The sequence below is a fragment of the Dermacentor silvarum genome, chromosome 6 (assembly GCF_013339745.2).
Source record: "Dermacentor silvarum isolate Dsil-2018 chromosome 6, BIME_Dsil_1.4, whole genome shotgun sequence".
NCBI lineage: Eukaryota > Metazoa > Arthropoda > Arachnida > Ixodida > Ixodidae > Dermacentor > Dermacentor silvarum.
The window spans coordinates 66,258,573-66,283,819 of NC_051159.1; the positions used below are offsets into that span (position 1 = coordinate 66,258,573).

Consider the following 25,247-nt stretch of genomic DNA (forward strand, 5'->3'; position numbering starts at 1 on the left):
GTTTTTTTTAGCTTTCATTATTTTTAGAACGCGAGCGACCTTTAATAAAGAACACGTAAACTCCCTCGGTGAAAGCTTGGCGCAGCTAAGATAACCGAGAATCCTTTCGCACTCTCCTCTGCTGTTTCTCCTTTTGTGTACACCATTAGGCGGTGTTCTCGTTTTCTTGCATTATTTTCATTTATTTTTATTTTCTTGCTTTGCACGGGAAAGATTTCCTTTGTTTGTCGCCGAGCTTTTCAATCTCGGGACCGTTCTCGTTCGCTTGTACAGATAAAACTGATTTCGACTTTTTTACGGTGCATAAAATAATGGTCAAAAGGAGAAGCGTTCGCTTCCATCTATCACTTGCCGTATAGCTCTCACTCTCGTTTTTTTTTTAAATTTTGTTTCTTTTATTTTTCAGGGGATGTCCAAGTTCGATTTTACGGAACCTCTTTGGTGGATCGTACGAGCGTTCAGGCATAATTAAGGGTTGCCCGATATGAACCCGAGTCAGAGATCTTCAGGTGAGTATAATGTGTTCATACCTTCGTCTTTACATTCAAACATTGAGCGATGGCTTAACCGCGTTTCTGTTGAAAAGGATTGTAAATAGATATTAACAAATAAATTCTGGGGTATATTACGTGCAAAAACCGCGATTTGATTATGAGGCATGCCGAAGTGGGGGACTCGGGATTAATTTTGACCACCTGGTATACTTTAACGGGCACATGCATCTAGGCACGCGAACGTTTTTGCATTATTGTTATTTGTATACGAACTGCCGTTTGAGTGCCCTAGTCCACTGCAGGCGCACTAGCGCAAAACAAACGTACAACATTGTGCAATCTTAATTAAGAGAAACTTCGCTTCAGGAGCTCCTATCGAAATACACGGGTGCGGATAAATCCGTTCGCTCGGTATCTGATTCACCGAATATGATGAGTGTTGCTCCGCTTAAAAGAAAAAGAAAGGTTGAAATGTACCGTCTCGAGCAAGTAGAATTTTGATTTAGGCTATCACGTTCTTTAGAAAGATTGTTGAAAATCGCAAACGTTAAGTAAACTGAAGTATGCTGCAAGTCAGCATGCTTCAATTCCGCAACTGAGCAATAATAATAATAAAAAAAGAACGCGATATCAGAATTTTGATAAGGGCACCCATTGAGACATCTATCGTATGGTACAGCTTTAGAAGGCAGCGATATATGCTCCTCAAAGGCGGATGCACACGAGCCTCCGCCAATGGGGGCGCGCTCTCGACTGACGTAATGAGCCGGACGGCCGGTGACCCCACCGACGGAGAACCTGGGCGCCCGCATTTCGACCTGGGTGGGACTTTGGAGCGGGACTAGTTCTTTAGTCGCGGAGGCAATCGGCTGCTGCGCTTCGGCCATCTGGGCGGGGCCTTTCCTGCCTTCTTAAGCTGTACCCGACTAATATAGAGCGCACAGAATTGATGTATTATACGTCGTTTTGAAGAATATCACTAATTTGCCAGTAGGACTTTTGTAATACTATCTTGAGCATTGCATCATCTTCACGTAAGCTTTAAAATCGTACATTGAAACTTGTTTGTTTTACATGCTCTAATAGATGCAGCCTTAAAAAACACGGGCGCTAAATGAAAACTCTGCTTCCTACAATGCGGCATAATTTCGATTTCTCTCTCTTATGCAACCCATTTTATTCAAGTTGATTCAGTTATTGTCTACTAAGAGCATTTCTGTGTTTCACATGTATTTGTATCTGGAAATTGTAGGTGGTTCTTATAAGCAACGCTTCCTCTTAAAGGGAAACCTATAGGGCCGTATAAAGTAAAACTATTCCCCCTCCTATGCTGATTTTATTCCAATCCCCTGGCGTCGAATTCAGATAACCGATGACGCAAGAATCAGGCGGCGACCCACCGCATTGTCTGAAGTGACTCTGAACAGCCCAATACAGGATGCCACTTTTGTCGGTTTTGAAAAGATATGGCATTACCCACCTTGACTGGTTTTTCTTATCGTACTGGCTGACAAGAGGAGAGGAGAGTGCAGAAGTTGAGAGGCTTTCAGTGGGTCCGAGCTAGCACAGTGAAATCATCATCATTTCCGGGGTTTTGCGTGCCAAAATCAGTTCTGATTATGAGGCACGCCGTAGTGGAGGGTACCGGATTAATTTTGACTACCTGGGGTTTTTTTTAACGTGCACTACAACGCAAGCACACGGGCGTTTTTGCATTTCGCCTCCATTGAAATGCGGCCGCCGCGGCCGAGATTCGATCCCGCGATCTCGTGCTCAGCAGCGCAATGCCTTGGCTGACTGAGCCACCGCGGCGGGTTAGTGAAAGCAGATAATCGGATGAGGAGAGCAGGGCCGACGTCTGCGACTGGTCCGCTTCCCTTTGCTTAGCTTGCGATGGCGGGTCGAAAATCGAGGCGGCGTGCAACTGAAGGTGAAAATTGCCGCTGGAATGAATGCTCAGCGAAGAGGAGCTGGCAGAGCGATGTTGTGTGTCTTCCAAAAGGGCCGGGCAACGTTATACCGCCCCGTAATTTTTTTTTTTATCATACGCATAGAAATTCATTCTTCCCGGCAGCTCCGAGAAGCTGCAGTACAAGAGCGATCGGTGGGTAGCCATCTTTTCTTCCTCTTAGAATGGGACAGTCACCGGCTATTTAAAAATAAACTGTATTAAAAGATTTGTTTGGCATAATAGTCCCTCTTTAGTGCGTGCACGGCTTTGTGACGTGGCATGAACGACAGGCGAAGTGGGCGCGGCTCGAAAATTGTTGACCAATAGCGGAGGCCTAATGGCGAAAAAGGCGTAGAATCGGAAATAATTATCGTTAATTTGATCTGCCTAACGATGCATAATCAGTGCGTACGGGTAGTTCGGGTAGACTGGTAGTACTCGCAGTTTTCGTGAAATCGCGTGACAGACAGGCGAGGGGGGGGGGGGGGGGGGGGGGCGAAGCGAAACATTTTTTGGCCAATCGTTGCGGGCTAGCTAGTGGCGGAAATGAAACACGAACAGCCTAGAATAGCTTTACGTTGTAGCGCCCCTAATATTTATTCAAGCTAACTTAATTTGAAAATATCATCGGCTTCATAGGAAAAACGTTCTTGATGTCACACGTTAGGCAGGCCTACTATAGGTGATATACTTATTGCCGAGGCATTGGCGTCAGAAATAAGCCGGTAATGAGTCTCGAAAGACTAACTTCATTAGCCTTTAATATTAGACCATATTGTATGCGTAAGAATACCCAAAGGGTGTGTTCGGGAGCAGCAGCGGCTGATGGAGACGTATTGTGCCACAGAGATTAACTAATGGGTCAGCAGCGTTTTACTGTATCGCTTCCAAGACGATGTTGGCGTTGGCAATATAACAAGTTCAGTATTATAGTTTCTTTCGTGAAAACAAATTTATTAAAACTTGCCTGTGGTAGGCAGTGCAATTTGTCCCAGCAGCTTAATAACTGGAAGAGGCGGAAATTACTTGCACGATCATTCGCTGTGTTGTTATCTCACTAATTAACTTTTATGGGATCAACAGTGGTGGAACAAGGAATGACTCAGGCTGGGCAGGTTTTGACAAGGGTACTTGCCTTCCAGGGCCTGTTTGGATTGCCTTTACGTTGTTCATCTCAAGACACATGTTTAAATTGCACGAATAAAGGCAATCAATAATGGAGCCAGATTTCTATCGCAGAGATCCCGATCATAGCTGCAGTATTGAGAAATACGTGCTCATACAATAATGTGAATGTGAGTGATTTGGTCAGGATGAAGTTGAATATGTTCGCAACACTTGTGTCGTCGACTTCTCCATAAACAATAAAATTGTTTATTGGTTAAATCATGTGTCGGGAACTTTTTGAAGCCGCAGGCCCAGTAGTCGTACAGCCGCTAGAAGAGGGCCGGTTCGGGACCGCGTTAGTAGGGAGTGAGGAGCGCTACGAATTAAATAAAAATAAATTAAGAAAAAGCAGACACACTATAATATTGATGTGTAAAGATAGAAGCATCTCTATTTCTTCGCATACGACCATAAACATTGCAGCAACGGGGAAAACAAAATACCACAGATCCGTCTCTAATTTGACTTCTGGTATTGGACATTATTTGCTAACCTTCCACTCGTCAACATCAGTGGCAGTGACAGAGAGTCGCAAAAAAGTAGTGGAGGTGCTTATCTCTCATTCAGGGAACTCAGCGTGAAACGTGATGTGGCTCATCCTCAAAAACGCTTGTTCACACACATGTGCTACCGAAGATTGTCGATTAAGGATGTAGCGAGCTCCTTCCGATTCGAAAACAGTGACTCGGAAAGGCCAGCGTAAATCTTTACAAGGTTTCGCGGTGTGAATATGTCCTTTAACAGGTTGTCTGTCTGTAGATCAGCCAGATCCATCTGATAGATGTCTCGAACTTCATTATAGATTGGCTTTGAATGGAGTTTGAAGCAGCATGATGTCGTTTGAGATTTCCTGGAAATCGGCATGCCGAAGCTCTCTTCCTGCGGTGTGCTGCGGGCCCTATGACACTGTCCCGCGCACTGGTTCCGGCCCGTGGTCCACCGGTTGCCAGCCCCCGGGTTAAAGGATGATGACATGAGGTGACAGGAAGAGAGTTCCGGCAATGAAGCACATTTCGCGAACTTGTTTACACATTCAATATAGAAAAAAATGCAGCAACAAAGCTGCACCCTTTGCAGTCTCTGTTATTAAATACAAGTTAATCAGGTCAATCCAATAACACAAAATAAATACATTAAAAAAAGAACGTACAGAAGACATTCTAAGGTGTTAATACTTCGAAACAATATCACATTAAGTAAAGAAGGTTATTCATTTTTAGAAGAGATCGCTGAAACGGCCAGTGTTACCTAAAGCAAGTTTTCTCCAGCGAAAGGTCGATTATCAATTTCATCGAGAACTGCGAAATTGAAGATAACGCTCGTCGGAGGTCTGGTATTTATTAATTTTGGTTCATTACATCAGCATTCGCTAGTTGAGCCAATAAATTAGAACTGGAAGTGATTTATCGAAAATACGGCCCATGGGCTTAAAAACGAGAGAAATACTTTCATTAAAAGGACGTGACACGGTCGGCCGACTATTCTCAGTTTATCATGGTTGCTTAGAGTAGAGGGCCCAATATGGTTACACACACAAAATAACTGGGCTTTCAGCACATACTTTAACTCGAAATCTCAATTTAAGATCGCTGCCTCTAAGCCGCTCCCACCGACAGCGACCGTCATTTTAACCCGGACTGTTGGACGTCAGGAAATAGATGGCCACCGCTGTGTCATCTGCTACGAAACAGTTCGAGACCCCATCAGGCGTTTCGATCAGGGGAGATGTCCTGTAAGAGGCCACGTAGTGGACATGTCCTATTCGTCTGCTGTTGAAGTTCTGATTGGCTGGGCTGAGGTGCGCTTCAGCAGGAGCCACGCGCCCCAGCAAGTCAGCACTTCAGCAGCAGACGAAATAGACATGTCCACTAGGTGGACTCTTACAGAATACCTCCCCGGCACTCTACGCCCCAGCAGCACAGCAACAGAGCCGCCGTTGATCACCAGCAGACCCCTGAAATGTACATTTAAAAAACGAAACGACGCTTGGCGACCATGACTTATTTAGAGCTCCTGCAATCGCTTCCGGTGCTTGCAGTACACAAAAGCGTGGCCTTTGATATCGGCTTCCGTTATCTGAAGGGAGCCGCTTCCGGCGGTGCGTTTCATTTCGTCCTCACTCAGTGTTGCCAGAAGGATGCACGGCTGAAATACGATATAAAATGTTCAAATACAAATTTTATACTGCACCGAATGCGCTAATATTTAAGCTGTCTGGCTGTGGGATACGTACGGTTTTAAATGTAAAGCATAATTCAAGCTGGAAAATTTGGTGTCATGGCCCCTTTAATAGCTGGAGATGTTCACGTAGCCACATGCCTGACATGCTGCTCCAGGTGCTTAACGTGAAACATGATACCATAATTTAGAGTACAGAAAAAAATACATGAAAATAAAGAAAATAATCAGCGGACATTGCGATTCTTCCGGCTTTGCACTGATTTACGGCGACATCGGCTGGGTTCTCTCACAACGCCATGTCATCACCTTCTCAAGAATAATTTTTTTTTCGATGTGCGCAACGTTGCCTTCGTCCGCTACAGTGTTGTCTGTTTTGACCTCCGAGATACACGCAAGGACACAACCCCTCTCGATCGGCTTGGCGCACAATGGCCAGCGCACAAATCAATAAGGCCGAAAGGTGCTCATTCCCTTCGTCATCTTCGCGTCACATACGAAAGCATGTCACTAACTAGGATGAGTGACGCACCTCGTGCGACAGTTGCGTGTGTGAGGAGTCTATCGAGCATCTCTTCTGCATATGTCCCCGCTATGAAGACGAGCGCGCACTACTACGCATCCCCGTCAGATTACCTGAATTGAAGGAATTGAAGATCATTCTCGAGGGGCAAAAGTACTTGCACAGTGGCCACATGTCTCACAAGCTCAGAACGCGATACGTGTATTACAGCACTTGCTCAAGTTATTTGTTTTCTCATATCACCTGGTGCGCGGTACCGGCTTCGGCAGGTGGCCAGGTCAAGGCCACCGGTGGCAATCGTGGCTCATATCACCTGATTTGATAATCCTTTGCTCGCTGGACAATCTATGGTTAGTGCAAAGGCAAGCGACACAATAGTTGGAAAGATTTGCAATTTCGTCAAAATAAATCACTTTGTAGTTTCGATGGGTGCCTCCAGACGAAGCGACACCGTCAGTGTTTTTCTCTCCTTTCTTTCTTTTCATCCCTGAACCTCCTCTTCCCTATGCAGGGAAGCAGACCGGACGTGCTTCTGGTTGACATCGCTGCCTTTTCTTACTTTTCTCTCTCTCTCCCTTTATTAGTGGTTAGTCCGCCCAGGGCCCAACTGCACATTGCGTCTAGTCATGAGTCCAATCCCAAGTAGTGATGATGAGGAAGATTGGTATTTCTTCACTATGTGGCGAAGGATGTAGCTGAGATGAAGATGTGGCCTGATGATGATTTCACGATAATGACCACATTGACGGCGTAATGAAAAGGAGTGATAAAGTGACACAGGCAAGCTACATTTCAGACATTTAAATGGTGTCGCAGTATAATGGCATCTAATAACAATGATTGCGCAAACACTCATTGACTGGCACGTTGCTGGCGCGTTCACGTGGCATTTTTGGAGCTAGAACTAGAACTAGACATGTTGGAGCTAGAAAAGTTAACCTTGTTCCACATGAGAGAATTAACGTCGAAATTGTTGGGGATGATTTGAAAAGCAGATCGCAGAAGAATAATTTCCGCAACACAGACCATCATTCTAAATCTCCTTTGCTTGTGTCGCTCCCTCTCGTAGGTGTCTATTTGTGATAGTATGTAGACGCAGTGCAGCTTTTATTTTGTCGTTCATAAAAATGATGCCCAACAACCAGGAGGAGGCACCAATGTTCCTTAGAATGTACAAGCTGCTGTTCGGCGTTGTTGTTGTTGTTTTTTGTGTGTGTTTCATACAATCCCTGCTCGTCGGTTCCTATAGCTCTCAGTTCATGAAGAGCCACCGATGCATAAAAAGGCTGCTATTGTGTCTAACTTTCTTTTTTTCGTCTATTTGCGCACGCATACTTTTGCTCCGCAACGTTCTCCACGGTGTCTCAAAAAAAAAAAAAAAAAAAAAGACGCGGTAGAGGCAAAGCTTATGATTTTAAACAGGTCGAAAGACGTATATTTTCATCTCATCTCTATTTGGCCCAATATCAATAACAACCCCGCCGAAACCATTAAGGTATTGCGTGCTACGTCGTGCCTGGTTGGTTCTGCTTTCGTGTCTTCGTATTCTTGTTTAGAGCGGGCTATGGGACAAATGGAGTTTGATACGTTTTCGCGAAGGAAGGCGCTGGGCGCATGAATCACATCCAGAACTCACCCAGGCAGAAACCGCGTTTCACCACCGAGGTGCACTCTTCAAAGCGCCGCTCAAGCGTGCAGCGATCGCTGTTTAAAGAATTGTCCTGCGATTCGTTCAAACACGATTTGTTCGGCGCGCTTTTTTTGCATACGCAACCGCATCGTAATGGATTTGTACGGGAGCGTGTTTAGGAAGGAGCGTCGCGTGGCAGCGAACGGCAATCTTTACACACGCCAATGGTGGAGCAAAATGCGCTCGGGAGGCAGCGTAATGGTTCGAACTTTGCGCGTGATTTCGGGGTATACGCGCCGGCCGACCTTACAGAATAAGAGGGGTATACACCTAATGGCTCTGCGTGCGGACGCGAAGAAACTAGGCGACCATCTAGTGCATTTCTCTTGATTTTGTGCTGCTGTAGGCCCGGGTGACGCTTCTTCTCTATCTCTTGCTCTTTCGGATGCACAGGGCCGAGCGGTGCAGTGTTCTGAACGCTTGATGCGCATTCAAGCGCCCTGCGTTGGCGCATCTGCAATACCCTTGAAAGGCGGAAAATCGGGAGGAAATACTTGCTTTCATCTGTTCTGCTCATACTTTTCCGCAGTACTCCAGCCTATGAACAACCGTTCCAGGAACAAAGGAACGGTTTCTCAAGGACCACAAATAGACGAATAAAAAAAAAATCTGTGATGGTTTAAGCCGATACTCAATTGAATTATGGGGTTTAACCTCCCGAAACTGCACACAGTGGTTTTAGGAGGGACGCCTTACATCGAGAGCTCCGGATCAGTTTTGATCCTCTGGAGGTCTTTAACGCGCATCCAAAGTGCTTTACATGAGCGTTTTTGTATTCTGGGGGCTATCGGAATGCGGCCGCTCCAGCGGGGAGTTGAACCCACGACATCGTCCTCGGCAGTTCAACGTCATAGCCGCTCAGCCACAAAAAGGGATTTAATCCAACAATACGAAGGTAGGATTAACTACATAGGAGAAACATAGACGTCCGTTTCGTCCACTGGGCTACCACTACCATAGGGATACTGGGCTAAGGCTACCTGAGCCTGTCTGAAAGCCGTTTATACGTTAACGACTCATACTGCTCATTCGTTGGAGACTGCATATAGTGTCTCTGGGCCGCGTACCTCACAGCATGCCTGCGCTATCTAACGTAGCTCGTAGGGTCTCCGCCCGCTGCCTTGAGAGCCTTCAGGAATAAGCGCTGTGCATATACCTTGGCTTGCCACACGCTGCACACCAACCAAGGGCACAGTATCGGAAGCACCGGCTTAGCCAAACGACGTATACAGGTCCTGTGAACCTGTGCGATCCTATCTTTGCCTAAGGACTATAAACAATCGCACCACATTTTGTCATTACTTTCAAGAACCAACCCGGTTGGCGAGTTCTCAAAAGCAGTTGCATGCCGTGTGAGCATTATATCCACAAGATTCCAGGCCGCCGACATTCCTAAAAGACCTCCTAGGCCAATACCGAGACCATTGCTGAGGCTTCAAATATCTGTAATTACGAAGGAGTCACACGTTCCTTCCATTGGTGTGAAATAGCTCACGCTATCTCATATATTTACATTATATCGTGGGACTGTACAAATGTATATAGTGTCCCAGCTAACTTTAGCCAAGCCCTTGAACGAACAGAAATGCATTTAAAAAGCGCAATGTAATATGCGGTTTTAAGACCTGCGGTGTTCGGTTTTCAGAGGTTTGACAGCCAAAGAGCGTAGATATTATAATTGTATCTTGTACCATATTTTTCTTTTCTTTCTTTCCTCCCTCTCTCTCTCTCTTTCTTTCTCTATTTTTAACAGCTAGGCTAACGTTAGTCGGGACACTTGGTATACCCATGATTCGGTCACACCATTTGCCACAACGGCCGCGTTTGTTATCCCGCAATGAGACATTACCAGGCTTTCTCAATTGGGCAAAAATCAACATCTGAGGCTGCTGAACTGGCCACAATACCGTAGGCTGGCCGTTTTATCGCAACTCCAGCACCTATAAAATGGATGGTGTTCTGCGGTTCCAAATCAGCGTTGCAGATGCTAAAATTCATTTTTTAGAGAGGACCCTACGACATGCTCGTGCTAGAACTCTCAGAACTTCGTGACAGTTCCCAGCGAAGTGGTCACATTCTCACGTTTCAGTGGGCGCCTGGTCACTGTGGTGGTATTGGCAATAAACTCCCTGACAATGAGGCAAGACTGGCATTCTCTACATATGATGAAGTGCGGATTTCCTAATCGCAACCTGACAGTAACTCATTCATCAAGACACTCATACAGGACCTACATTATTACGCAGGGTTCATGTTGACGATACCCACAGACGCCTGCCTGCAATCGATCTAGACGGGTAATTCCGCATGCCCTAATGCTTCGCAGAGTCAAGCGTTATTCCTACGCAGGATTCAGCTGCGTTGCTTTCACCCGCGGCTTCGCACACCTCAGCGGCCGGTCGAATAGCCCTCACTGTGAACAGTGTCGGACGCCTGAAGCGCTGGAACATGTATTAATTCGTTAGCATTCTTACGGTACTTCAAGCACGTTTCGGAGGTCATCTATCTATATTAAATGCGAAGCATTTCTTGGCGAACAATTGTCACTTTGACAGTATCAATCTATCTAGCCACCTACGTCTTGGGGCTCTCATGGCCGTTTCGTTAACTTGGTATGTACCAAAATTGGCATAGCATGACAAAAGTGTATGACAAACATAAATGATAGGTCGTGACATGAATGTCGTGACATTCGTGTCATGTAGGTGATGAAACAGCTGCATACGTCTTGGTGGTCTCATGGTCTTTTGGTTACCTTGGTAGGTACCAAAATTGGCATAGCATGACAATAGTGGATAACGAACATAAATGATAGGTCATGACATGCTTGTCATTTAGGTCATGAAACAGCCGCCTAAAATGACAATGACCGAGCGAAAAAAGATTGACACTCAAAAACCACTGAAATGGGTTCGGACGCGGGTACTAAGTGAAGGAAACGCTAAGGGATGATGGTAGAAGTCATAGTCATGAGCATGAATCAGCAAAAATGACAATTACTCCGCGAAAAATTAGCGTAGCTTGCACTAGTGGCGCAAGGCTAAAGAAACAGCGGAGCCGATCGGCACCTAGCACTACCAAGTCATCCCCAGCATTTTCCGAAATTTATTGATAATTGATCGATTATCCATTACCTGTTGATTGACTACCGATCGGCTATCGCTAGGTATTGACCACGTATTTGGGCTAGGCTTAAAAAATGTCACAGTTTCGCCCTAAGGGCGAAGCAATGAATGCGATAGCAACACAGCAATGTCATACGAAGTAAGGTGAGCGGCCTTGGTAGCAATATGAATTGTAGTAAACATGAGCTGATTAAGTAGGCAGGTGTGCTGCGGCGTAAGTAGACCGACATGAAGAGAGACTCGATGACCACGAGAAGGCGCGTGTGAAACGGTGGTGTTGATGAGAAGCGCTTACCGTGGGCAGCGCGTGCGAAGGGACACACCTGTAGTGCTTGATGTAATAGTTCAGCGGAAATCCGCTAGGTGGAGATAAGTAATTAAAGGGAAACTGAGACTTCCACCCAAATGTAGCAATTCGCTACTATGGAAACCCAACCGGGTTTCTCGAAAGAAAGCCTCGCAGTTGAAGAAAAATTCGTCCTGGTCCGGGACTCGAACCCGGGACCACCGCCTTTCCGGGGCAGCCGCTCTACCATCTGAGCTAACCAGGCGGCTAGCAGATGGCAGGGCGAAGTCGAATTTGTCGACAACTCGAAGCAAAGGCAAGTGTTTGATGTAATAGTTCAGCGGAAATCCGCTAGGTGGAGATAAGTAATTAAAGGGAAACTGAGACTTCCACCCAAATGTAGCAATTCGCTACTATGGAAACCCAACCGGGTTCCTCGAAAGAAAGCCTCGCAGTTGAAGAAAAATTCGTCCTGGTCCGGGACTCGAACCCGGGACCACCGCCTTTCCGGGGCAGCCGCTCTACCATCTGAGCTAACCAGGCGGCTAGCAGATGGCAGGGCGAAGTCGAATTTGTCGACAACTCGAAGCAAAGGCAAGTGTTTGATGTAATAGTTCAGCGGAAATCCGCTAGGTGGAGATAAGTAATTAAAGGGAAACTGAGACTTCCACCCAAATGTAGCAATTCGCTACTATGGAAACCCAACCGGGTTCCTCGAAAGAAAGCCTCGCAGTTGAAGAAAAATTCGTCCTGGTCCGGGACTCGAACCCGGGACCACCGCCTTTCCGGGGCAGCCGCTCTACCATCTGAGCTAACCAGGCGGCTAGCAGATGGCAGGGCGAAGTCAAATTTGTCGACAACTCGAAGCAAAGGCAAGTGTTTGATGTAATAGTTCAGCGGAAATCCGCTAGGTGGAGATAAGTAATTAAAGGGAAACTGAGACTTCCACCCAAATGTAGCAATTCGCTACTATGGAAACCCAACCGGGTTCCTCGAAAGAAAGCCTCGCAGTTGAAGAAAAATTCGTCCTGGTCCGGGACTCGAACCCGGGACCACCGCCTTTCCGGGGCAGCCGCTCTACCATCTGAGCTAACCAGGCGGCTAGCAGATGGCAGGGCGAAGTCGAATTTGTCGACAACTCGAAGCAAAGGCAAGTGTTTGATGTAATAGTTCAGCGGAAATCCGCTAGGTGGAGATAAGTAATTAAAGGGAAACTGAGACTTCCACCCAAATGTAGCAATTCGCTACTATGGAAACCCAACCGGGTTCCTCGAAAGAAAGCCTCGCAGTTGAAGAAAAATTCGTCCTGGTCCGGGACTCGAACCCGGGACCACCGCCTTTCCGGGGCAGCCGCTCTACCATCTGAGCTAACCAGGCGGCTAGCAGATGGCAGGGCGAAGTCGAATTTGTCGACAACTCGAAGCAAAGGCAAGTGTTTGATGTAATAGTTCAGCGGAAATCCGCTAGGTGGAGATAAGTAATTAAAGGGAAACTGAGACTTCCACCCAAATGTAGCAATTCGCTACTATGGAAACCCAACCGGGTTCCTCGAAAGAAAGCCTCGCAGTTGAAGAAAAATTCGTCCTGGTCCGGGACTCGAACCCGGGACCACCGCCTTTCCGGGGCAGCCGCTCTACCATCTGAGCTAACCAGGCGGCTAGCAGATTCGACTTCGCCCTGCCATCTGCTAGCCGCCTGGTTAGCTCAGATGGTAGAGCGGCTGCCCCGGAAAGGCGGTGGTCCCGGGTTCGAGTCCCGGACCAGGACGAATTTTTCTTCAACTGCGAGGCTTTCTTTCGAGGAACCCGGTTGGGTTTCCATAGTAGCGAATTGCTACATTTGGGTGGAAGTCTCAGTTTCCCTTTAATTACTTATCTCCACCTAGCGGATTTCCGCTGAACTATTACATCAAACACTTGCCTTTGCTTCGAGTTGTCGACAAATTCGACTTCGCCCTGCCATCTGCTAGCCGCCTGGTTAGCTCAGATGGTAGAGCGGCTGCCCCGGAAAGGCGGTGGTCCCGGGTTCGAGTCCCGGACCAGGACGAATTTTTCTTCAACTGCGAGGCTTTCTTTCGAGGAACCCGGTTGGGTTTCCATAGTAGCGAATTGCTACATTTGGGTGGAAGTCTCAGTTTCCCTTTAATTACTTATCTCCACCTAGCGGATTTCCGCTGAACTATTACATCAAACACTTGCCTTTGCTTCGAGTTGTCGACAAATTCGACTTCGCCCTGCCATCTGCTAGCCGCCTGGTTAGCTCAGATGGTAGAGCGGCTGCCCCGGAAAGGCGGTGGTCCCGGGTTCGAGTCCCGGACCAGGACGAATTTTTCTTCAACTGCGAGGCTTTCTTTCGAGGAACCCGGTTGGGTTTCCATAGTAGCGAATTGCTACATTTGGGTGGAAGTCTCAGTTTCCCTTTAATTACTTATCTCCACCTAGCGGATTTCCGCTGAACTATTACATCAAACACTTGCCTTTGCTTCGAGTTGTCGACAAATTCGACTTCGCCCTGCCATCTGCTAGCCGCCTGGTTAGCTCAGATGGTAGAGCGGCTGCCCCGGAAAGGCGGTGGTCCCGGGTTCGAGTCCCGGACCAGGACGAATTTTTCTTCAACTGCGAGGCTTTCTTTCGAGGAACCCGGTTGGGTTTCCATAGTAGCGAATTGCTACATTTGGGTGGAAGTCTCAGTTTCCCTTTAATTACTTATCTCCACCTAGCGGATTTCCGCTGAACTATTACATCAAACACTTGCCTTTGCTTCGAGTTGTCGACAAATTCGACTTCGCCCTGCCATCTGCTAGCCGCCTGGTTAGCTCAGATGGTAGAGCGGCTGCCCCGGAAAGGCGGTGGTCCCGGGTTCGAGTCCCGGACCAGGACGAATTTTTCTTCAACTGCGAGGCTTTCTTTCGAGGAACCCGGTTGGGTTTCCATAGTAGCGAATTGCTACATTTGGGTGGAAGTCTCAGTTTCCCTTTAATTACTTATCTCCACCTAGCGGATTTCCGCTGAACTATTACATCAAACACTTGCCTTTGCTTCGAGTTGTCGACAAATTCGACTTCGCCCTGCCATCTGCTAGCCGCCTGGTTAGCTCAGATGGTAGAGCGGCTGCCCCGGAAAGGCGGTGGTCCCGGGTTCGAGTCCCGGACCAGGACGAATTTTTCTTCAACTGCGAGGCTTTCTTTCGAGGAACCCGGTTGGGTTTCCATAGTAGCGAATTGCTACATTTGGGTGGAAGTCTCAGTTTCCCTTTAACCTGTAGTGCTGCACTGCCGATCTGGGCAGCATTGCATGTGTAGCGTGCGTTGGAAAATGTGGCCCGACTATTACTAACTGAATGAACAAGCGTGGTGTGAGCGCGCACAAACAAACATGAATAGATCACACTGAATGACTGCAGCCAACGACTGTCAAAACGCTGGCAGCGCAACGTACCTTCGCCCGCGCAGCGGGCGAAGGTACGTGCGGTCTATCAACGGAAACTGAGCGGCGAATGCACGGCGCATAAAGGTCAGAGCCGTGTGGAGATAAGAGACGGTGCGGTCGAACGAACGACGAGCGCGGTTGTTGGCAGCGTAGAAGTGCGCCCCCCCCCCCCCCCCGCTCCCTCCGGCGCTGGCTTCCCGCTTCCTGGCTTGCGCGTGGGAGAGATAAGAGACTGTGCGGACGAGCGACGAGCGCGGTTGTTGGCAGAGAAGTGCCCCCCCCCCCCCCCCCTGCTCCCTCCGGCGCTGGCTTTCCGCTTCCTTGCTTGCGCGTGGGAGATTGAGTGCGTTCGCTCTCCGTGATAGCGCGCGTCCCCCCACGCTTCCGCTGGGGCATACGGCGCGCGGCGAAGATTTTATCTATACGGAACCTCACGGCGACGGCGACGGCGACGGCAGAAATCCGGTTTAAGTGTCCATATAATTGCTATCGCAATAAAAGGGCGGATCCATCAGGTCCTGCGTGGATTACCGACGTCTTAATCGAATAACGTGTAAGGATGTCTACCCTCTACCACGCATCGACGATGCGCTGGACTGCCTATAGGGAGCAGAATTCTTCTCTTCCTTAGATCTGCGCTCGGAATACTGGCAGGTACCGATGGCGGAGGCCGATCGCGAAAAAAATCGGGGTAGCTTGCACTAGTGGCGCAAGGCTAAAGACATAGCGGAGCTGATCGGTTCCTAGCTGGTCCTGGCTATACGAAGTGATGCTAAGATATACGAGGCAATGCCGAGTGATGGTAAGTTATGCGCAGTGTATAAGCATTTCCTCGTGGTCCGTGGCATCGGGAAACGCGTCGCGAAGCATTTGCAGTCCGAGCACACGTAGGGGAAGTGGGGCGAAATCTATGCTCAGTGTACGGGCGGCGCGCAGCAGACGACACGCCAGGATGAAATCACGGCGCATGCGCAGTAGCGGGCAGCTGGTGGGAGCTCGGCTAAGCCGCCGCTAGAGGCGCCTACTGCAGTCACGGACACCGCGAGCGTTCGGCGCTAATGCGGGGAAACGCAGAAGCGCGGATGGCGTTGGCAGCACCTCTGCGCGTTGCATCGTTGGTGCTGCTGCTGCTGATGATGATGATCCTTCACCATGGCTCGCACCCACTGAGGGGGACAGGCCAAGAATCGGGCGGCAGTAGGTAGCTAAAAAAAAAAAAAATTCTTTTTGACAATGAGATACGCAAAGTAAAGAAGGCACAAACAAAAACAAAGAAAATTTTGTATACCTAGAGTATTGTGCCAACGAGCAGTCAGACTAACCGAAAGGTGAAAAATATAGTTATTATCAAGGTCAGAAAAAATACAATGTTACTAACGAATTTGGAGAAACAAATTTCAGTGAAATGAATACTGATCTGATAGGTAGAATAAGGTTACTATAATTAACAGGGTAATCGTCTTGTTTCTGTTAAAAATTGAAAGACTGCGCAACAAACGTCTCTGTGACAATAGCCGAGGGAGGAGGCCCCAAATGATAATAATACTGGTGTACTTAATCTTAATCCAATTTTGCAGAGTGGAGCTTCGAGTAATTTCGTTCTCTGGTTTGAATAACGTCGGCATGATAAAAAGTAGTGGTCTATTGTTTCAATTTCCTTACAATTTTGGCACAGAGGGGACATCGTCAGACCAGCTCTGTGTAAATAGAAATTCAATTCCGGGATGCGACAGCGTAATTTGGAGAATGTAACTTCTAACTGCCGAGAAGGACACCACTGATTATTCCAGCCAAAACCGAGATGCTGAAAGTCTGTAGATGGGATCAGCGATAATTTGATTAAGTCATTTCGTAGGCTAAACGTTCTGAATCTCGATGCAGTGACGTAAGCTGTATCCGGTAAAATATGAAGCACAGGTCCATTTAAAGATGTTCTGGCTAATAAATCTGCCATTTCGTTTATGTATAAACCGCAGTGTCCAGGAACCCAGAGTAAATTAATTTTTTGTAACGTTGTAGGGATTAAATTTTGAAACACATTTAAGATAGTTGAATTCGTTGCCGAGGAAAGCGACACACATACCGACCGAGAGTCTGTTACTACGACAGCTGATAATTGATTCGGGGGTAGTTTGCGCAGTGCTAAAACAATCGCCAATAATTCTGCTATGAAAATAGTCGTGTAATCCGGAAGGCGAATAGAAAAGGACCAACTAAGAGAAGGAGAAAAGATGCCTACGCCAGCCTTTTCGTTTAACATTGAAGCGTCCGTGGCTATTATATTGTTTGTTTCCTGGTGAGAGAGGTAATCTTGTAATTGGTCATTTAAATATTGGAATGGCATTAGTTTAGCATTCGAGGGGAAGATATCGTCAAATTCAATTTGGAGGATTTTCTTGGATTGACTTATTGGGTGAATACATTGAATTTGTACATTCAGTGGTGTTAGCTGTGCCTGTACGAATACGATCTGAGGGGTGTGCAGTCGCGACCAATGAGTATTAAAAAACGTACTTGGTTCATTAATGAAAACATACATTGATCTTCTTTGGGGAGAATCGTAAAACTTTAGGTACGTTTGGACAGTAAGGATTTGGAATCTACTAATTAAACATGGTAGTCGCGCTTCCATATACAGAACGTTGTTTGCAACAAACTTAGGGAGTCCAAGGCACAAACGCAGAGCTTCCTTTTCTAATAGTACCAAAGGTTTAATTTTATAAGCTGGACACCCAGAAAATAAGACACATCCAAATTCCATGATTGGTCGGACATACATTTTATATATCATAATTAATGTGTTTCTTCGCAGCCCGTATCGTCGGTTACTGATTTTACGCAACCATCCTACAGCCCGAGTTGCCTTAAACGCGACGTTATCAATGTGGCTTTTCCAGTTTAGTGTTCCATCATATGTAATTCCCAGATATTTAAGAGAATCCACCTGAGGAATGAACTCTTGACGATACATCAGTGAAATGTGAACGGGAACATCTAAAGGAAAGAGAAGGAGTGCACTTTTACTAACGTTCAGAGACATATGTATGGTTTCAATCCAAGTTTCAAGCATAGATAAGTAATTTTGTAACATTTGATAAAGTGAATGTAGATCAGCATTCGATGCAAAAAAAGCGATGTCATCAGCATAAACGTACACATGAATGTCCTGGAGCAGCGGGATGGAGCTTAAAAATATATTAAATAAAACAGGAGATAATACTGATCCTTGTGGTACTCCCCTCTGTTGCTTATACCTAGACGATGAACATCCGTTTTGAAAACAGTAGAACTCTCTTTCCCTTAAAAATTCTGACAACCACGCCGTGATGTATTTCGGAAACCTGTAATTCTCTAATTGCTTTATCAGTATGCTATGTTCCACGGAATCATAAGCTTTTGCTAGATCCAGGGTCACTAATGCTGAATATTCTCTTCGGCGACGAGCAAGTTTTATGCGACTCTCTAAATCTACGTGCGCACACCAAATCGAGCACCCTGATCTAAAACCAATTTGACAGGGGCTAAGTATTAAGTTTTCAGAAATGTAGGTCGTAATTCGACAATTTAAAATTCGTTCAATTAGTTTAACTAAGTTTGATGTTAGGGAAATTGGTCTAATATTATCTAAATCATATCGACCTCCCTGTTTTTTAAGTATCGGAATTACCTTAGCAAGTTTCCATTCTGAAGGTACCCACGCATTTTTTAAAGAGTAATTTACCATATTCAAAATTTCTTCTGGGGACAATTCATACAGAATTTTTATCACGGCTGTGGTAACTCCATCTGGTCCTGGCGCTGAAGAAGGCAGATAGCGAACAACATCCGCCAGTTCTTGTGTTGTGACTTCCCTAAATTCCTCTAGTGGTAACGGTTTCACTATGTACGGTGGAATGATTGAAGTGAACCTATCTTTCAGTCCTTTTCCAATATTTTCTAATAATTCGGATAATTCACGTGGCGAAAGCACGGAAGAGTCAATATTTGCTGGAACTGGAATCATTTTTCGAGAGCGTAAAAACCTAAAAAGGGCTTTTTTGTTTTTTGATTTAGACAGATGATTGTATTTATTCATATCATACTCCTCTTTGGCTTTATCTATCGTACGCTTGAATGTTGCAGCAACAAATTGGTAATCACTCCAATTCTTTGGACATTGATTACAAAGAAGTTGCTTCCAGGCAGCTTTTCGTTTTCGGTGGGCCCTCGCGCAATCTGAATTCCACCACGGACTTAATGGTTTACCTGTGTTGCAGGTTAAATTAACTGTTGCATTCTTCGCGGAACGCTTTAAAACTGCACAGAGGCTCAGAGCCCTAATATCCTCTTGCATATCCGTACGTGAAAGCATCGTAGACTTCAAGTCTTTTTGAAGTTTGTTATAGTTTATAAATGAGTTATTTTTCCTTCTAAGAGAAATCACAGGGAAATCAATTTGAAAAATAATTGGGAGGTGGTCGCTGTTCGTAGCACAGTCTATAGTATTCCACGATGATATAGCTAAAGATGAGCTGGAGAAAGTGAGATCTATAGCCGATTGAGACTGTCCGCGAAGAAACGTAATAACTTTTGAATTTAGACAAGATAGATTATTATCAAGAGTCCATTCCCACAGGCGTTTTCCTTCTGAATCAGTTTTAAAACCCCAAGATACATGGTGTGAATTAAAGTCACCAGCGAATACTATGTCTTTTCTGCAGGAAGCTAATACGGTGTCTAGAGAAAGTGTATCCTGCACTCCTGCTGGGAAATATAAATTAACTAAGGTAAAAGGGGAGCAGTCTGGGAGTGAAATGTCTAATGCTAAAATTTCACATTCGGTAGACATTCTTTGAAACGATATCGTTGCTTTGTGACTAAATTTATTTGAAACCAAGAAAGCAACGCCACCACCTCTGGCAGGCCGATCCAAACGAAACATTCGATAATATTTTAGAGAATATTTTTGACCATTTGAAAGCCAGGTTTCTTGTAAGATAATGATGTCTGGAGAAAATTGAGAAGAAATATACGATAGATCTGTAGTAGCAGAAACAATTGAACGACAATTCCACTGCAAGATTTTTAGAGACCCTATGGTGAAGATAGAACGGTAGCGGAAACCGCCTGATCCAAAATAGTCTCTTTCAAAAAGTCCTTCTTGGAAAGGTTCACTTTTTCATATTTTTGAGTTTTTGACTTTGAAGAAATTTTGTGGGGAGGAGATCGTGTGCGTTTTAGACTTTTGTGTTCCATGTCTACATCCTGGTAGTCTTCATACTCTTCCGTTAGGGGTTCCGGTTCCGTCCGTTCTACTTGAGTAGAAGGTCCTGCGCAAGGGGAGTCAGCTGACGAGTTTGATGACAATGTTTGTTTTTGAGTTATGTTTAGTACATTTGCAACCTGGTATGCAGGAGATTGGGTAGAGGCTGCACCAATGACCTGCGCCATCTGGCTAGTCATCATTTGTGTCAAGGACTCAAAAAGAGTTGTTGCAAGTCGTTCCATTGCCTTTTCCATAGCTTTCTCTACTGCCTCTGCTATGGCCTTGGATAGAGAAACATCCATACTAGCGGTGTGACGAGCTGTTACGCCTGCGTAGCCCTGGGATCTTCCCTGAACTTCTGTAACTGCTTCCCTACGTGAGCAACGCCTGCGTTCCACCACTTCTAGTATTCTTAATTCTCGTTCCTTTGCAGAACAGTTTGAATAGTCTGCAGGGTGTGCTTCATTGCATAGGCAGCAGTTTTCTTCCTGCGACTTACATTCTGTGCTGTCGTGATTCTCTCCACATAGGCGGCATCGAGTAACCGATCTGCATCCTTTTATAGTGTGTCCGTAGTGCCAACATTTCAAGCACTGTAGTGGTCTTGGGGAAAGTGGCTCTACTCTGTATATCAGGGGCCATGCCTTGATTTCAGTTGGACGAACTGTTCCCGCGAACGTAACAATCACCGACTCCGTAGGTGACTTCCTGTTCTCAATAATTCGGCTACACCGGTATACGGATACAGCTCCAGCAACTGAAAATAAGTCTAGCACTTCTGAGGGGTCCAGGCTCGCGTCGACCCCACGAACTAAGCCTTTCGAGCATGCAAGGTGTGGTGGAATAAACGGGCTCACCGGATTCGATGCGAATTCAGAACAGTTTAGAAGGTCTCGAACGCACTCCTGATCCGATGAGCAGCAAAGAATACCACCGCGACCAAACTGGCGGACCTCGGTGATCTTTTGGAACTGGGAGGAGGCCTTTCGAAGCTCCACCTGAATCGCTTTCGGATTCTTCATCTGAATCGATCCCCCATTTGTAGGCACAAGAGCCACAGGGACACTTTTGTTGCCACTGCGTAAAAAAGAATCTATTGGCCACTCTCGGGAAGGGATTGAGGCTAGCCAAGGGGAATGCCCTTGACCGGGGGAAGAAAGAGACATCAGGTTAGTCTGACTTTACACTCGCGACACAATAATCCTAAAGGTGAAGAAAAAAGATCAATAAATGAATCAAAAGAACAATCGAGACGTTAAAAGAGCAATAGATAACCGCCGCCCGATACTTGACCACACCCGAGACAGGACAGCAGACGAAGACAGCAGGCGACTCGGACGAAGACGACGACTGCTCTACAAGTTGTGTCTCTGTCTATCTCGCTCTCATTTTCTCTTTCTCTCCCGAGCATAGCGCGCGACGCGCGCACTCTCTCTCGCTCACATTTTCTCTTTCTCTCTCCCGAGCATAGCGCGCGACGCTCCACGAGGGGATTGTTAGGCAACGCAGTGCCAGGCGGCACACATTATGGCCGGCTTAAACAGCTCCGCTTTAAAAACGTCTTCTGTGACACCCGACGGCCTGTATGAGTTCACAGTCATGCCCTTCAGCCTGCTACTTTCGAGTGCATTATGGACACGATCCTTCGAGGCCTCAAGTGGGATATTTGCTTTTGTTATTTAGGCGACATTGTGGTCTTTTCCACCGATATTGCGTCCCATCTAACCCACCTCGAGCAAGTGCTCGCTTTCCTCTGAGCCCCAGGACTGAAACTGAACTTGAAGAAATGCCACTTCGCCGCTCGAAAGCTTACGGTTCTAGAGCATGTTGTTTCGAATGACGGTATTCTCCCCGACTCTACCAAACTTACAGCCGTTTTAGCGTTTCCCAAAGCAAGTACCATGAAAGAGCAGCGCAGCTTTATCGGTCTGTTCTTATTTCCGACGCTTTATCCGCAAATACGCTATGATAATCGCCCCTCTGACCAAGCTCCTCGCTGGCAATAATAACCTTTAGGCATGGTCTCCTGCTTGCGACGACGCTTTCAACGAATTGCGCGGCCTCCTTACGTCGCCTCCTATACTGCGACACTTCGACCCCTCTGCACCCACTGAGATCCACACAGACGCCAGCGGTGTCGGGTAAGGCGCTATTCTTGCTCAACGGAAATATGGGTTTGAAGAGTACGTCATTGCCAATACAAGCCGAACTATTAACAAAGCCGAAGGCAAGCTATTCTGTCACCGAAAAAGAATGCCTTGCCATTATATGAGAAATAGAGAAATTTTGTCCTTACGTATACGGGCGCCCTTTTGACGTAGTGACCGACCACCATGCCCTGTGCTGGTTTTCGTCACTGAAAGATCCAAGTGGTCGCCTCGCCCGATGGGCATTATGCCTCCAAGAATACGACATCCTCGTCGTGTATCGCTGTGGTCGGAAACATTCGGATGCAGACGCCCTCTCCCGTTCGCCCCAGCCTCCCGACTCTGTCTGCTTCACAAATTCCACCTGCGATAGCGCCATCTCTGACATGCCATCTGAGCAGCGCAAGGACCCATTGATCGCTTCCATTCTAGAATTTCTGTCTGGTATGACTACTGCTCCCACTTCTCCGTGCTGTACTGCCAGAGTACAGCAAAAAATAAATAGTACAATCAGTCATCGCTTCACCTCATCGCTAGCTGAAGACTGAGTATCGGCGCTCTCTTGTCGTTATTATCGAGATCGGTTGTTTTGTTTTGACGCTGTTAGGCCTGAGACGCCACCGAGAGCCGAGAAAGTGTTTTAAGTTTTACTCAACAGATGGCGCCACGGCACTTTACGCTGGCGGCATGGGACGGATTTTCACTGGGGATGATAGCATATTTTAGCTAGGTCTAGATAAAACATTGACCTTTGATAAAATTGAGATTTCTTTACACACGCAAGATAACATTTATTCGCACAACAATGTAAATCCGTCGCTACTCTTTTTCGCGATGTCGCGTTCATGTGGTTGCTCCACGCCGCGACACGACAGCGCGACAAGGTGTGCCTGTCGCGTCGCTTGTCGCTGTCGCTTGAATATCGCGTGCATGCGGTTGGGCCTTTACACTCCCGGCGGCCGTAAGTGGCTCTTCGTCATTCCCCGGCACCTGCGCTCCGAAATCTGTTCCACTTTCCACGACGACCCACAATGTGACCATGCATGTTTCCTGAAAACGTTATTCTCGTATTAAGCTTCGGTGCTACTGGCGTGGCCTGTACCGTTTTGTACGACAGTATGCTCGGTCATGTTCCACGTGCCAGCGACGCAAGAGTCATCCTCAACACGCCACCGGCACCTTATTACCTCTGCCATGCCCCGCCCGACCATTTGACCGCGTCGGCATCGACATCTACGGTCCCCTTCCCAGCACACCAGACGGTAACCGTTGGATAATCATTGCCGTCGATCACCTTACACGGTATGCCGAAACTTCAGCTCTTCCGTCGTCTACAGCAATAGACGTTGCCACTTTCATTCTCCACAATCTCGTCCTTCGTGATGGAGCTCCTCGAGAGTTGCTGAGTGACCGTGGTCATGTGTTCCTCTCCGACATCATCGCTGCATTGCTTCATGAATGCCGCGTCGTTCACCGCACCACCAGTGCCTATCATCCACAAACAAACGAGATGACAGAGCGTTTTAACAGCACTCTAGACGACATGCTCGCTATGTACGTCTCGTCAGACCACTCTAATGCTACCATTTGTTACGTTCGCTTACAACACCAGCATTGAAAGCACAACTGGATTTTCGCCTTTCTTTCTCCTTCACGGACGCGAACCTTCTTGCACAATGGACACTATTCTTTTATACCGACCCGACGCCTCAGAGTAGCAGCCACATACGCATACGTGAGCATACATACATGAGCAGCTACATACGCTGAAGAATGCCGCCAACTTGCACGTTCATTCACATCACAAGACCAGTGGCGCCAGAAGCAACACCACGATGCATCCGCTACAACTACGTGCTATGCTCCAAGCTGGTCTCCAAGTACTATGGTCCATATCGTGTACTTTCCCAAACATCTCCTGTTAACTACCTCATCGAGCCGTTAGAACTGTCTTCTGACCATCGCCTTCGCGGCCAGGAAATTGTCCACGTGTCCCGACTCAAGCAGTGCTACGATTCCCCTGTGTTTTCTGGCCCCTAGGTCGTCAGGATGGCTCGTTATTCCGTGGGGAGTAATTGTACTGAAGGCGAATGACAGGCGATTCGATGTCTGGGAAAAGACGACGACGATGATCGGTGGTTGTTGTTGACGCTCTAGCTCGCGCTCGCCAGTAGCCAGACCTGCCTTCTCGAATAGCCGTCTGCAACGCAACGCCCAGGCCGGCTTGAAGACCAACGCCCCCATTTTAGTACGTTTGTTTGTATCTAAAGCTTTTACCGCCGCCCTGGGTCAATGGGTTAGTCCGTGGTCGAATAGGTAGCGCCTCGGCCTGCTGTGCTTAGGCAGCAGGGTTCGAAACCAACCACTGGAGAGACTTGAGGCACTGAGTATGTGGCAACATGTACATACGTGCCACACTACTACGCCGACATGGGTCGCTCTACATGCAGGATTCTTTAGGTACCTCTGTTCGAAGAAACTCTTTGATGCGCACTTGGAGAACTGGGTATGGGCCACTCGGTCTGTGCTGATCTTCAATGAACCTCTTTGATGTCAACTTGGGTCACTGAGTATTTGTCAGTAGGTGTGTGCCTTTCTTCAATGAACTTCCTTGACGCAGACTTGGGTAACTCGGTAATTGCCACTGGGAATGTCCGTGAGGAGCCCTTGTAACGTAGGTTGCTTCGATCTTGGCGGCATCGAACCCACGTCACAAGGATTCCTTAAGGACAGCCATCCATTGCTTTAGCAGGCTGCGCCACAAATGCACTCGGTATGTGCCACTATATGTGTGCGGCCAAGCGAGGAAACAATTCTCAGCGTTCGCAGGCACCGGCGCTCCACGCTTCTTGTCTCAGAGGCCATGAGCGGACTTCTCGGCAGCGCCACCAGGTGGCACAGTGTGTCAAGAAATAAGCGTAAGCCTGGTTGCCGCATCAGTTGCCGAACGCATTTCTCAGTGTTTGCACGGACGGGCGCGCCACAAATTTCGGAGGCCACGCCCAGGCTTCGC

At 47.1% G+C, this 25,247-nt stretch overlaps 1 long non-coding RNA gene across 4 annotated transcripts in view; it reads left to right on the top strand.

The window, feature by feature from the left end:
- The window catches only part of LOC125946254 (uncharacterized), a 456,010-nt gene that overhangs the window by 402,237 nt on the left and 28,526 nt on the right, over positions 1 to 25,247 (top strand). For all 4 annotated transcript variants that reach the window (XR_007467498.1, XR_007467499.1, XR_007467497.1 and 1 more), the window contains exon 4: positions 407 to 509. This is a non-coding gene — a long non-coding RNA (uncharacterized LOC125946254). The remainder of the gene's footprint in view (positions 1 to 406; positions 510 to 25,247) is intronic.